Source organism: Sciurus vulgaris, assembly GCF_902686455.1.
Source record: "Sciurus vulgaris genome assembly, chromosome: 6".
NCBI lineage: Eukaryota > Metazoa > Chordata > Mammalia > Rodentia > Sciuridae > Sciurus > Sciurus vulgaris.
This window is the reverse complement of record NC_136466.1, coordinates 118,637,254-118,652,022: the sequence shown is the minus strand read 5'-3', so window position 1 is coordinate 118,652,022 and position 14,769 is coordinate 118,637,254. Positions and strand designations below refer to the sequence as shown.

At 41.5% G+C, this 14,769-nt stretch overlaps 1 long non-coding RNA gene across 1 annotated transcript; it reads left to right on the top strand.

Annotated features, from left to right (window-relative positions):
* The first annotated feature begins 804 nt into the window (after positions 1 to 804).
* Positions 805 to 13,659, top strand: LOC306664134. The gene is made up of 3 exons (XR_013764653.1): positions 805 to 2,458; positions 2,917 to 3,010; positions 13,450 to 13,659. It is a non-coding gene; the product is annotated as an uncharacterized lncRNA (long non-coding RNA).
* The last annotated feature ends 1,110 nt before the right edge of the window (positions 13,660 to 14,769 follow it).

Sequence of the window (14,769 nt, the reverse complement as noted above, 5' to 3'; positions counted from 1 at the left end):
TCAGGTCCCAGCACTGCCCTTTCCTAAACATAATGATTACATGATGGGGAAACATAATTAATGATCTTCGTAAGTCTTTCTAGTGCTCCAAGGCTAAGCTAGTCACTTGTTTATCAGATACGATAAAATGGTTCAGTTCACTGAAACAATGAGTGATTTATACAGGTGTTTGAATATACCCTTGCCATGGCCATCATGTCATAAGAAATACCTCAAAGTTAGTAGATAACAAACTAGTTATTCAAAAAGTTAATCAGTGGAATGCCCTCCATTATGACATCAAGATTAGAGTGTTTGTTCTCCACCTATAATCTTTTTGGTGCCTCTTTTTTTGGCAGCACAACTATACCTACAAGAAAGATTAGTGGATCTCCCCCCACCAAGCACTGTGGTTTCATTTGTCTTAAACTTGACTCATGTTCCTAAACTTCTTTTTCCCAAGAACATAGAAAAGAAAATAATAAATTGGGAGAGTTTTACCAGAGGCCCTTCATTACCTAAGGTGTCATAAGTGAAAGTCAAATTTGTATTTAACTTGCTTTGAATGCTGCTTTTGAAAAACATCAAGGATTTCATACCTAAACCAAGTAGATTTGACTTGAGTAATCATTCTTTCCTACTTAACCATTCTCTAGCAGCTTTCAAATCCCATCTAGCAACCACAGCAAATGGTGTCATACACTAGTGGGTAGGAGTTAGGACAAGATCAGATTGCAAAAGAAAACCCTTGGGAAATTTCAGAACGTAAAGTATTTGTGTTCTAATACAGGGTGACAGATTCATTTCCATTGATCTCTTCCTTATCTCCCATAAAAATATTAACCTTCAATATCTCCATCTGAACCATAATATTGATAAGGTTAGGAAATAAAAATTTCTTCTTTAAGGTATGTCATTGGTTCTAACTGCTTTTATGTGACTTATTTCCTGGAATGGCTTTTAAATACTGTACATTTTCCTCAGGGTTATTGCCAGCCCATAGAGTACCTTTGTGTGAACTGGTTAAAGGCACCCACTTTATTCCCAAGTGTCAAAAAGAGTGGCAATATACTGACTTGTTTAAACAAGACACTTTACTGAATTTTCAGGAAAATTTGTCAATATAAATGTCAAATGTATATTGCTGATGATGTGAAGCATGTCCTTTGAGACAGGGTACTCTTGTATAATACTCCTCTGCACAGCTCTTCCTTCTCTCCCTCTTCACTGTCCATCTTCCCCATCTGCTAGCAGACCAAGTGCTCCTCACACTCCTACTGAAACTCTATGAAACTGCTCTCCAAAGATCACTCATGAAATTTTTCTGCCAATCCAAGCCTACCTTTCCAGAACTCTCTTCAATCTCTCTTAATCCTCTCTTCTTCCTCTTCCCACCAGCAATTACCGTTTGCTGATGTGAACTCCACTCATAGACTCTGGTTCCAAGAAACCAGTCAATCCTCCCTAAGATAAAATGGCCCTTGAAGCCAAGAAGTTTAGCAGGTGGAAGCTGTAGGTGTTGTCTGTTCCGTGTGACTTGGCCTGTGCCACTTCACCATTGGCCACACAAACATTTCAGTCAAACACTCCACAAACTTGGAGTCAAACTTGGGCATAGGCCTTCAGATTTAGTAACAGGAATCTGTGACTTGAGCCAAATGATGATTCAGCTCACCTGCAGAGGCCCATGGTTTTTCCGTGAAAAAGTCCTAGGAGTTCAGATTCAATGTAACCAAAGAACGTTCAGAGCAATCACTGCCCAGGATCACAGCCCTCTGCCTCTGACCCCCAACCTCTGAAGTGCTCTGGGGAAGAAGGTTCTTCACCAAACCTGCAATCCAATGGCCACTCCATTATCAGAGGAACAAGATATTCCTCCCAGCCCTGTGGACTATATGAGTAGCAAATGCATCTCTTCCATTGGCTGGTGATGGTCCCAGGTTTAAGAATAAGGTTTCCATCAACCTTATTCACCTTATGAGGTGAGGATCAACATTCTGATATGGTTCATGACTTGCCTCTAGCTCTTCGGTGAACCCTCTCTGTATGCATAATGTGGGTAGCATACTCATTGTCTCCTCTCCAAGGAAAATCTCCTATTAACCAAGATTGGTAACATTCTAGAATGGTACATTTACCACACACTCTCTCACTCATTAAATATTCAAAACACCCAATGTCTCCTGAGACTTATTGCTTAATAACACAGTTTTCTTCTTAATCTCTTGACAATCTCATTAAGAACCACTGGACGGACTGAGGATGCAACTCAGTGGTAGAGCACTTGCCTGGCATGTTCATGGCTTTGGGTTCAATCTCCAGCATTGAGAATAAAGAAAAAAGACAAGGGGGGGGGGGGGGGGGGGAGAGCTCCCTAAGAAGAAGCAGCCTTTTCAAAATCTGTGGTGGCCAAAAGAAGTCTTCCAGTATCTAAATGTCTGCCTTGTTTGTGCTTTTTTCTACATTTTCCTTTCTATTGGTGAGTAAGTAAAATCTTATCCCACCAATAGGGGGAGAAATGTTTTGTTTTACTTTGCTTTTTTACAAGTAGACATTTTTCTAACCACCTATGTACTGGAAATGATGTAACTATTAACCAAAAATGTTAAAGCACCTTCAAGAACCATATTTTTTCCCCTTCTCAGCCAATTATAGGGGCAAATTTTGGCATTTACATAGTGTTATAAAATTGCTATCAGGCTAGAAAATGGCCCTGGTGGTCACTGGCCTTGTATGTGTCTGGTTAAACCGTAAAGGAACTGCCTCCAAGACAGAATTTAGGTGCTCCAGAATTTGTTGACATGTGATCAAAAAATAAATAAATACATAAAAATTTAAATTCTTATTTACTTTGCCTGAAGGACCTCCATGAGGCAGATTCTATACAGGAAATAATTCCATCTTACAGAGTGAATATTTACTCCTTTGCTTTTCCAGCCAGAAGCTTGGAAGAAGCCAGCAGGCAATGTAGTCATTTGGTAATGTTCTTCCCTCTGCCAAGATGGATTAATGCTGGGAGATCTTACAACTGGTGAGTAATGGGCAGTGCTTGCAGATCCTCCGAGATCCCCAAGGTGTGATTATTTTCAGGCGTAGATTTCTGTCATCATCCTCCAAAGGGTACTTTGTCATTTCCTTTACTTTTCCCTCAGTGGACTCTCAATTCTGTATTACAAGGACAACAAGGTTTCCAAGTCATGGCCAATCTCCTCAAACCAAATTGGCAAGCACTTTAGAGATACTGCTAAAAATGGAAGAGTGATACCAACAAAATTACACTGGTTTCCTTTTAAATGATTCTGGAGAGGTATGTATAGCTATTTATTAAAATATGAGTTTAGATAGATCCACTAGATCCACTGCTTGGTTTATGATGCCCCTACCTAACCCCCCAGGTTGATTTTAAGATGTCGTGGGCTTTATTCAGTTCTCACACTATGCAGCAACAACCCCAAAATATGTGAGGCTTTAAAAACTAATTGCTCTTTGCTTTGTTTAGTGTTATTGTCATTCATTCCCTCAGCTGTGGTTATTAGTACCACCCCAACTTTCAGTTTGTAACTGGTTCCTTTCTGGGACTAAATGGGCCTGGGAAGTGTGATATCTAACATAAAGAAGCCCACAGTCTAGAGCCAAACAGCCCCAAGATCAAGTTCTGTCTCTGCCACCAACTAGCTGGGAATTCTTAGATGATTTACCTAAACTCCTTGATCCCCATGATCCTATGTATAAGCTAGACATATAGTGACCTCAAAAGACTGTTATGTGGATTAAATTACCTAAAATTTGTAAAGTGGTTAGCACAGAGCTCAGCAAATCCTAACCTCAATAGCCTTAGTTTTAGGAATGGTTGTTTCCTCTTTCAGTCAAAGCCAGAGTACCGATCTAACTCTGAGTTCTAGACTCCTGTAAATTATCTTACCATTCTTCATGCTGGCTGAGCTGGTGAATTCCCCCACAGAGCTGAGCAGCTGCCTTGGATGCTCCCATTATTATCCCCTGCACTATTACATTATTGTCTTTCATTCCCTAAACTGTTGTCATTACTACCATCCCAGCTCCTCAACTTGTATTCAGTTCCCTTTTGAGACTAAACAAACGAAATGAGATTTCTGACATCAAAGAAGCCCACACTCTAGAGTTCAAATGGCCCTAAGTTCAAATTCTGTCTGTGCCACCAACTCACTGGAGTCTGACCTGAGCCTAAAACTCTTCACTATGCCTTTCACTCCGGAGATCAGGAGCTTCTGTCCTCTTCCCAGGTCACCTCAGCTTTGAGTCTCAAATCTTAAGGCCATCCCTGAAGCAAATTCAGAATTTTGGAAGTCTGGGTGAAATATATCTCCGGAACCTGAGAAGGTCTTATCAGCAACTCCACCCCCAGGAAAACACTGTGTTGCCTCAGTAGAGGGCTGCCCCTGATGCAAAGTAGCCAAGGCCATAAGCCAGTGACCTGCCTTAGCTGATGTCAGAATCACCCCAGAGCTTTGAAATCAGAGGTCTGCACTACTCCCAACCCTGGAACTCTGTTTGTTTGTTTTTTTTTTTTTTAAGTTTCCTGAGTAATTTTTATTATTATTCCAATTTGAGAAGCTCTGATTTGAATAGCTACCAAACATCCCTATCTGTTCCTCCCCTGCCTTGAAACTAGATTATCTTACCTGAGCTGCATAAACCTACTGCTATTTCTCCTAAACCCAGTTGATACTGATGCTGATTATCCTTTGCTTCAAATCGTTATAGGGAATCAAGCTTCTGGTTTTGGCTTAGGAACCCTTTTGCCCTACACCCAGCCCCTTGGGCCCATGAGAGAAAGCAAGGACATCATATTTGAGCCAAAGAAATATAATCAAGAAAGAGCAGGGGCTGTGGAATTGGTAGCAGCTAGTCTGGAACAATGGATGTGAGTTCAAAAGATTTAAGGGTCTGAGACTCCAACAGCGATCAAAAGCAGAAAACAGGTCCTTTTCCCTGCCAAGGCAATCTAACATGCTATATCACTTACTGTACTGGTAACCCTAGTGAGTCCTTTGTTTGTAAGAGAAAGGAAAAAAGGGAGAGAAAATAAGAAGGTTGTGATAAGGTCCGGTGTGATTAAAACAAATGAGCAGGGTAGTCTGTAGTGGGTAGTAATTTTCAGAGTTGCTAGTTCTGCTCATCTGGAATCAAACTCCATCTCCAGGTTCCAGGTTCTTTCCTACATCCTGCTAACTGGATCACCAACCCTCTGTGGTTCACTGTTTTAGCTTCTGCCTAATCCACAAGGTGACAAACATAGGATGAGGCAACTGGGGCACTGAGCTGCAGGGAATCCACTGGGCCAAGTGACCACAGGGCCAAGTTAGTTCAACAATCTGCTGCAAGATGGAATACCCTAAAAGCAAGATGGAAGTGTCCCTCGCTCATCTGCTCCTCCCTGTCCTCTCCTGAGCAGGGCCCAGTAGTTTTCCCACTTCATATGCTTCAATTCTTCTTCCTATTTACTCTGGCTAAAAATAGCATCTAACCTCACCCAGAATTCTTAGAATATTTTGCAAAATCTAAGATTAACACCGGATGTTACCAATTTTTGACCCCAAACTGGGTCCTTTTTCCATCTCATAACTGTGGAACCAATAAGAAGACTGAGCACAAACTGAACAGCCAAAAAAGAAGTGTGAGACAGACTCACAAATCCAATTCTTGACCATTAGGGGTTGAGAGGTTAGGGCAAAAGAAATTAGGGGGAAGGATAGGCTAGTAGAGGGGAGGAATATTCAGGTTTTTTCTGGAAATGGGTAGATATTTGGGGGGAGTTCAGATGCCACCTCCTTATGCTCATTTTGCAGGTCTTTCCCATCATTGATACAGCAATTCTCAACAGTCATGGTACGGGGGTGGGGAGTGTCATTTAACATGCAGATAGATTATAACTATAGAAGTCAGAGGTTGTCTGGCAACCATCTTAGATTCAGCTGGTTTCAGCTGACCTGCCTAAAGAGGAACTTATGGACAGAATTCCTGTCCTCAGAGAAACAAGATTAGGGCAGGGTAGAAATTTGGCTAGTTCACCTAAAGCAGTACCATATTAGGGCAGCATCACATGGCTATGCCCTCCTCACTCCCTGCCCCATCTTTGATCCCTTTCTTTTCTTCTCTAAGATACTCTTTATGCCATTTTTTTCAGGATTTTCTGCAAGGAAATACTGATTACACAAAGGTTTTTACTTCCTCTGAGGGTCTCCTCAGGAATCAGCAACTCTGTTCCTCAAGATTGCTAGGTGCCTGACAGGGCACCCACTCTCTCTCCTGCAGACCCTCATGGTTAACCCAAGTGGGGAACATAGGCCCCCAGCCTGGCTCCAGACCCAAGTCCTGCCCTCCTGTTTTAGTCAGCTTTTTCACTGCTGTGACCAAAAGATCTGACCAGAACAATTTTAGGAGAGAAAAAGTTTATTTGAGGGCTCACAGTTCCAGAGGTCTAGTCCACAGAAGGCCAGCTCCATTCCTCAGGGCTCGAAGTGAGGAAGAACATTATGGCAGAGTGTGTGGCAGAGGGAAGCAGCTTGCATGATGATCAGGAAGCGAGAAAGAGTTGTCCACTTGCCAGATACAAATATATACCCCAAAGTCACGCCCCCAATTCCCACCTCCTCCAGCCACACCCTACCACTTGAGTTAAGCTGAACTTCACCCTGGCATTCAGTTAATCCCTATCAGGGTGTTAATTCACTGATTGGGTTAAGACTTTCACCACCTAATCATTTCTCTTCTTGCACTGTCTTTTTGCATTGTCTCACATGTGAGCTTTTGGGGGGCACCTCACATCCAAACCATAACACTTCCTTCAACAATGTACTGAAAAAAACCTCCTTATCATTCCTCAAGGTTGCCAGCTGATATCTTGACAAGATGAAAAGAGTTCAATACAATTTAAATAGAAATAAAATCATGTATAACATGTGACTATGGTACAGGTGGCTATAAAACCCTGTACTTTTAAGAAGCATGGCCTCTTCCTGGAAGTGTCTTCCAAGAATAATCTAGGCTCTAAGTCACCCATTTTGACTCAAGTACTGAAAAGGACTTTGGCCAAGCAACTATCTCACCACCATGAATGATAGCCATCTTTTCTTTCCTTCCTTCTTTTCTTTCTTCCTTTCTGTCTTTCCTTCTTTCTTTCTTTGTGTAGTGATGGAAATTGAATCCAGGGCCCCTCCTGCCTCATCCCCGTGCACTCCTTTTCAAGGGTTAGTCCTGACTTTATGATCAATTAGCACTTTCTGGTTTTCTCAGTATGCCATCCTCTCTGCTCTGAGATAAAGCAGGCCCCTCTTTGTTGGCCAAGCAGAGCCTGAGCAGAGTCCTGGACCTTGGGCTGTCCCTGAAACGCTGCCCCGCCCCCACAGGGACAGTCAGATCCACCCTGGGCACACAGGGTGCTCCTGCTATAGCACCTCTTATTATGGATTTAGCTGACTGATGAAGTGCACAAATCATAGTTTCGTTCCTTCTTTACCTAATTATAAATGTAGGACATGCTTTTTTAAAAACTGAAAAATTATAGCTGGAAATGTAGCTCAGTGATGGAACTCTTGCCTAGCACGCACAAGGCCCTGGGTTTGATCCCCAGCACCACAAACAAACAAAAGTGGAGAATTTTAAGAAGCAAATACCCAAAGTCCCACCCTCCTGACTCGATCTTTGTTAATTTTGAGGCATTTCTTTCCAGTCTTTTCTCTCTTCCTTTGCAATTTTCAGGTCTTTCACATTACTTAACTGCAGTCATTTTATAACTTTTTTCACCTTACTGTTTTTCTTTAGAAGAAATAGTTTACTTTTTTTAATCAAATATTGCTTTAAAGTTCATAGAGTCTTCTTAGTGGCTGTATCATCAAGTACTTAAATCTTACTTGGACCTCTCTAGTGTTTACAATTTGTAGGAGTACACAGGGAGTGGACCATCCCTTTCACCCTTCCCCATATTTGTGGGAGTTTGAAGGTTAGTGCAGCACACAAAGTCTTTGATGCAGAATATGCTAGAACTTGAAAACTAGTGCTTTTCCATATTTTGTTGACAGTGGACAACTAGAGTAGAATCTGATTGTTTAAAGATGTGTTTTCATGCTTTTGCACTAATCCCAACCTCAGTGGCAAGTGGAGAGCTTTGCAGTAGGGAAGCTGGAACAGAAGGGGAGAGCAAGAACCCAGGCCTAGAGGGGCTGACTTCATTGATCACTGAGCTGGATTTGCAAGCAGGACACTATCCTTCAGAAACGGGAGCAGCAAGAGTCCCAAAGGACCAGCAGATGTGGAGATCTGGGAGCTAGTGGATTTGTTGCTGGCAGCCACATCTGAAGTGTTGCCTTCAGAAGTCTGGGTCTCTTCTACCTTTTTGTGCACATCTCTCCCTGAGGAGACATGGTGACCTATCTTTTAGATAGAAACCACAAAGGCCAGCAAGTGATTAGGAGGAGGGTGACAGCTGTGCAGTCAGTAATGCATGCTCTTCCCCAGAAGGCAACAGGGAGACCAGCAGGCACAACTACTGGGTCCAGAAGAAAGGAAAAAACTGTGACCTGTCTCTTCCTTCTGGAATTATATCACTCCTTCACTGCTAGTTCTTAGGTGGCTCAAGAATTGGCAGCTACTTTACAAAGTATTCCAATTACATGAATTTGCCCACTTTATCGTCTTTCTCCCATTTAGGTTGATTTCTCTCAGGTATTTTGTCACAGTAACAGAAAGTTAATACACTGTCCTGCTTCATGAAAGAGCTATAGGAAGTGTCTTTAAGATTCCAGATATGTAGGATAAGCAGAGGCTATGAGTCATTCAAAACTTCTCTCGTGACTAAATTATGTTATGTACGTGCACAAATATGTAACAACAAATACCACTATTATGCATAATTATAATGCACCAATCTTTTTAAAAAGGCTCTCAGAGCTCCTGCATAAGCTTCCTTCTATTTACCACCTACAAACCACCTTGACTGAAATTTGTGGTAATGAAAGGGGATGGTGAAAGAAAGGTTGGGGGTTGGAGAATAAATCCAGCCTCCTGTGGCCTTTTGACTAAGCCTGTTGCTTAGTCTGGTTAGTAAAGGGCAGGCAACACTCATTCCTATATTCATACCAAAACATCATAGGTAGCTCCTGTGCTCAGAGCGTGACAGTATGACACAGATTATAGCTGGAAAAAAACACTCTTGGTACCTCTGTTTTTGCTTGGTCTGGAGTGACTTTCCCTTAATGAGAGAAAGTGTGACACACAGTCGGTCTCCAGCGGAGCCAGTGTGCTGAGTAGATCTCTCAGGAGAGCTCGAACGACCAACTGACTGAATTTTCTGTCTTGATTTAATCTGCACGATAAAGCAGGAAAATTTGTGTAATTGGCATAAACTTTGCAAAGTAGCTGCCAATTCTTGAGCCATCTAAGAACTGGCAGTGAAGGAGTGATTCCAGAAGGGAGAGACAGGTCATGGTGACTTTCTCTTCCCACTGGACCCAGAAGTGATGTCTGCTGGGAATAGCACTTCTGTCCCCTTTTGGCCTCTGTGGTCTGCACCTAGAAGATAGGTCACCATGTTTCCACAGGGAGATTTGAACAAAAAGTAGAGAAGACCCAGACTTCTGAGGGCAGCACTCCAGACATGGTCGCCAGTAACAAACCCACTAGCTCCCAGATCTCCGCGTCTGCTTGGTTCTTTGTGTCTCCTGGGATTCTCACTGCTCCTGTTTCTGAAGGATAGCTTCCTGCTTGCAATCCAACTCTGTTCTCATTATGTCCAGTGAATTCAGTCCCTCCAGGCCTGGGCCTCAGCACCCTTCCTCCAAGTCACAACATTCTGTAGACACTTGTTGACCTGGCTGTGTTGTCTTGTTAAAAGGTCATCCACTTTTTGAATTCTTTCCACTCTCCTCCCAGTTATTTGTGATAGCCTCTTAGAAGCCTAAAAATAACATTTATTTCCTCAGTGGTTTTGTATATTTCCATTTGGCAAACTTTATTTTGTTCCATGTGTTTCTAAGGGAACAGAAACAAAAAATGGTTTATGTCCTACTTCCTACACTGGCCTGACTGATGTTGTCAGAACTGGAATTGTCCTTCAGTCCAAAGTGGGTACACCCAACCACAAGCTGAGCCTTAACGCAGAAACTATATAAACTGCAGAGACAATGGACATTGTTTAGTTGTTGGAAAATCTACTAGCATTGTACTTCCTTTAATCAAGCAGAGAATTTTTTAAAATAGATTCAAGCCACTTTTTTAAGGTAAAAATGGTTCATATTACAAGCATGACCATGACTCTGTATTCTGTTATTAAAATAAAAGTGGGGGCACTGTAAGAAGTCAGGATGGAGGGCAGTGGTCACCGAAGGGGTGCATGGTGGGCCTCTGGGGAGCAAGAAATGTTCTTTTCAAAGAACCAGGTGATAGTTATATGAGTGTGTCCACTTTGTAAAAATTCATTAAACTCTACATTTAAAATCACATTTTTCTCTATACTATTCTACTTCATTATGTTTACTTAAAACAAACAAAAGCAAACAAACTGAGGCCTTTTGTTGAGGTTGGTAACTAAAGCGGTGAATGTGATTACTCCTTCATTCAATGAACATTGTTTTAGTGTCCAGCTGGTGCTCATGGTCAGTCTAGGTTTTTGCACATTATAGAAAAGAATAAGTTATGGGCCAAAGGCCCTGACTTCAAGGAGTTATCAGTTTACAGGCAGCTAGAAGGTAAGTGAGAAGTGCTCAATGCTTATACCAATATTATATTCTTAGCTGTGTCAAATGTGTCATAGTAATGTAAGGTGTAACATGAGGGGAAACAGTTTAGGGTAGGTGGAATTCTCTATGCAATCTTTGCAGCTTTCCCATAAATCTAACCCTTTTCTAAATTTAAAATGGTATTTTTTTTAAAAAACAAATACAATTTTAAAGAAGATTCAGTGTCATGAGAATGACTACAAGGGAGAGATTATTGGGGGACCAAGGGAATCAGAAGTAACTTTGTAGGAGAAATGATGTTTTCATGGGACTTTACAGGAAGAATAAGACCATGATAAAGGGAGAGGGAGAAAAGGTTTCCAGACAGGGGAACCCATCCACAAGAAAAATGTAGAGTGCAAAATAAAAGGGTTATATAGGGTTCTGTCAGCCCAGGAATTGGGAGCCAAAGGGAATGATATGTAAGACCAGAAAAAGCAGACATCCCTGTAAACAAATAGGGAAAAGCCTTCAATTTTATTTTATTTTGCAGTGCTGGGGATTGACCCCAGTGTCTCCCTCCTTCTGGGCAGGTGCTCTGCCACTGAGGTACACTCCCAGACCCCCAGTCCAAATTTTAAAAGTCAATTAGTATATAAAAAGTTTACTCTGAATTGCTGTTGAAATCCATTCCTTTACAATGAAAATGTTAATTTGAAAATAGGTAGAAATGAATATCATTAGATCAACTCATATCTGTGTGTTCATCAACTGCAGAGCTAAAGGAATTAAGACATAATATTTATGGAGCACCCACTATGTACTTTTTATGTCTATTATTTAATTACCCTAAGATCCTCATGAAGCAGCTGTTCTTATTTTATTTTACAGATAGAAAATCGAGAACTTGTTTGTTTCCAACAAATACAGAAGAGTCATAAATATAAAAACCAGATACAGCCACCTGAGATCTTGTTTGTTTCCAACAAGCACAAAAGTCATAAATGTCAAAAATAAATATAGCACTTGGTGCCAGAATGTGCTTCAGTGGTAGAAATGGGATTCTGAGTTGGAAATAGGTTTACATTTACATTTTATTTAAATTTATTTTTTAGCTGAAAAGAAAATCATCTGGGACTAATTTAAGTTCTTTAAGACATAATGGTCTTGATAAGCCCATTTATCAAGTGTGTTTTATGGAATAATTCAGACAAGCATGTTTGGCAAGGGGTAATTATCACACAGAGTACCAAAAAGTCTGGCTTGCACAGACCAGACATGGGACAGAAGGGCTCTTCCCCAGTTTGGTTGGAAAAACTTCTTTTGTGGAGTCAGAGACAATACAACTATATTACATGGATAATAGGATGGACTTCCCAGTTCTGAACTGTGAATGTTTCCAAATGGATATGAAGAAAATCAAAAGACTTAACTTTCCTTATCTTTGGGTTTCTAAGAGCTCTTGACTTGCTTTCAGTCAAGTTACTGTGTATTTTGAGAGTCATATGGCTCAACAGTTAGTAATGTCATTTTCTTTCCCCTTGGATAAGACACAGTGGGAAATAAAAAGTAGGTTTTATTTTGGCTCTCAGTAACTCCCTAATTATGCAGAAATTAAAAGTTCATCAAAGATTCATTTTCCATTGAGAATTTTCTTCCTTTGGGTTTTTTCTAAGACTTCCCCTACCCCATAATAAGCCACAAAGCAATTCCCCCATGTTTATATTGGTTGAAAAAGAAGGAAACCCTTGAATGGAAATTTTGCTTTCTTTTAATTCCCCACAAACTACATCCTACACCTGATATTCACAAGGTAGGAAGGCAGCTGAGTTAACAATGAAGCAGTTTGTTCTTGATCTTACCATTCAGTATCAGAGGGTGTAATGAAAACTGGAACAAATATGGAAATCACAGAGGTGCCAGAACATTACATTTAAAAAATGGAATTATTTGAGTCAATCTGGAATGTCTGGTTCTTTTGGTTTAGGCCTCATGGGTAGCATTGTGCTTCAAAAACAACTTGAATTGGCTACCAGGATTCCAGAAGGGTAACATAATCCTGTACCTTTGTGGAGAGATGCTTATCTTTGTCTACTGTTAGCAGAAAGAGGCTGTATTCTTCCATCCTTTCATGTTTTCAAAATGAAAATTGTTCAAATAAGTTCCAAACCTGAATGGAATTTGGAAATATGAGTGGGCGGAGATACTTCCTCCAGTCTTTTTGGTTTGTGCTGGGTTTTATTTGAAATAAATGCCCTACCATGAGTCAATATCCTTTAGAGCTACAGAAATGCAGGCACTGGGGAAGGTTCATCCTTACCACTTCCCTTTATGTGATTTGGCAGATAGAGAAAAATCCCAGCAGTGGTTAATGACCCTGAATATGGGATTCAGATCCTCTGAGGAGACACTTCAAGTGAGACCCAAGAGCTGGCAGCAGCTTCCTCTTCTGATAAATGCTGCTACCTCCGCTAAGGGCCATGTACACTGGGTGAGTCTCACTCCTCTCTTGTCGCCAAAAGACAATATTGTAGGGGTGTGCCTGGCTGTGATAATGGGCTGGGGATACCAAAGGGAATTACAGCATCTGAGGGAAGGAATTTTAAACTGTCATCCAAGAAGGGGGAAAAATTCCCACTGAGTTTAGGGAACACTCCTGAACTCCTAGCCTTGTTGACTTCTTGTCCCATAGTGGAACAAATCCCCATGCACCTTTGGAACTCAGAGGCCCCATCCCTTGAGGCTTGGTCTAATTCTAGCTTTCTTCCTCTTCCAGGGTAGCACATGTCTTCATGCCTGGCCTATCCAGCCTGGAAGATTCTAATGACCCAATAAGGACAATCCATGGTGCCATTCAAGTGTCTGGGAACTCTTGGAGGGTTTACCTTTCATGGGCTATAAACATGCTTCTGAATTCTTCAACTTGGAAGGCATGTGTACACATACACAGACACTCTCCTGCTATACCATTCTCATATACAATAAATGCAACATAGATATGACAATGTTGTCTAATATAGTGTTTCTTAACCTTCAATGCCTATATAAATCACAGGAGGGGGGTGGAAACTCTGCACTTCTGACAAGCTCTCAGGCAATGCTGCCTCGGCTGCTACCATCTACAGCCCATGCTGAGTATCAATCTAACATAGAATCTATATTTAACTCTCTTCAGCTGTCCTAAAATATCTTTTATAGCTCTTAGTTTTTCCCTACTCGTATCCAGGTGGAAATCGTGCATTACAATTTCCTGTTGTGTCTCTTTGGGCAGAAGATGGGAACCAGTTATTGGCTGATCTCTTAGTTACACAGAGATCCAGTGAAAGTGCTGAGATTTTCCCTTGCAAGACACTCCCTTTCCCAGCCAAATACCTGGCAAAAACCACCCTCCTGACAGTCGAAGTAAGAGAGGGACCGAGAAGAGAGATCTTATACAGTGACTTCTGGAAGGACACACTTGTAGAAGACTCTGTCAAGAGCTGAGAGTGTGACGATGGCTAGACGCTATTATGTTTTTTGGTGATTTTTATGAAAAACACACACATTTATCATACGGGATATAGTGCCTCCTCTGAACAGCAGCACACTAAAACAGCTTCAAAGTAGTTTTGCTGTTCTTGCTCCCAGATTTAAAAGATCTTATATTTTCTCTTCAGAGAAATTAGAGTCCAATATTACACTACAAGCACAGTGCACATCCACTACCTGCCCAGGTGTCATTTCCTATTTTCCAGGGTTTAGAATTCAGATCAATTTAATCCCTTCTAAATTAACTTTCCTATGGGCCCTTACAATGGGCCTTGGGGACCCACAACTATCCAAATTCCACCGGTCTGTCCAATGTAGGCTCTGCCTTCCCTGCCCTCCATTAGCATGCTCATACCTCGGAGCCTGCTGCCTCTCCACAGGGACCTCCATTAAAGGCGAATGTTGCCGGGAAGGAAGGATTACAGATTAGTTCTTCCAGTCAGCTAGCTGGCCAAGACCCTCACTTGAAGAAGCAGAATTCAGGATAGGGCGCTTGTCAAGCTGATACAAAGGGATATGGTATTGGCATACTAACTTATCCAGAGGAGGACACAGAGGGAACCCAGAT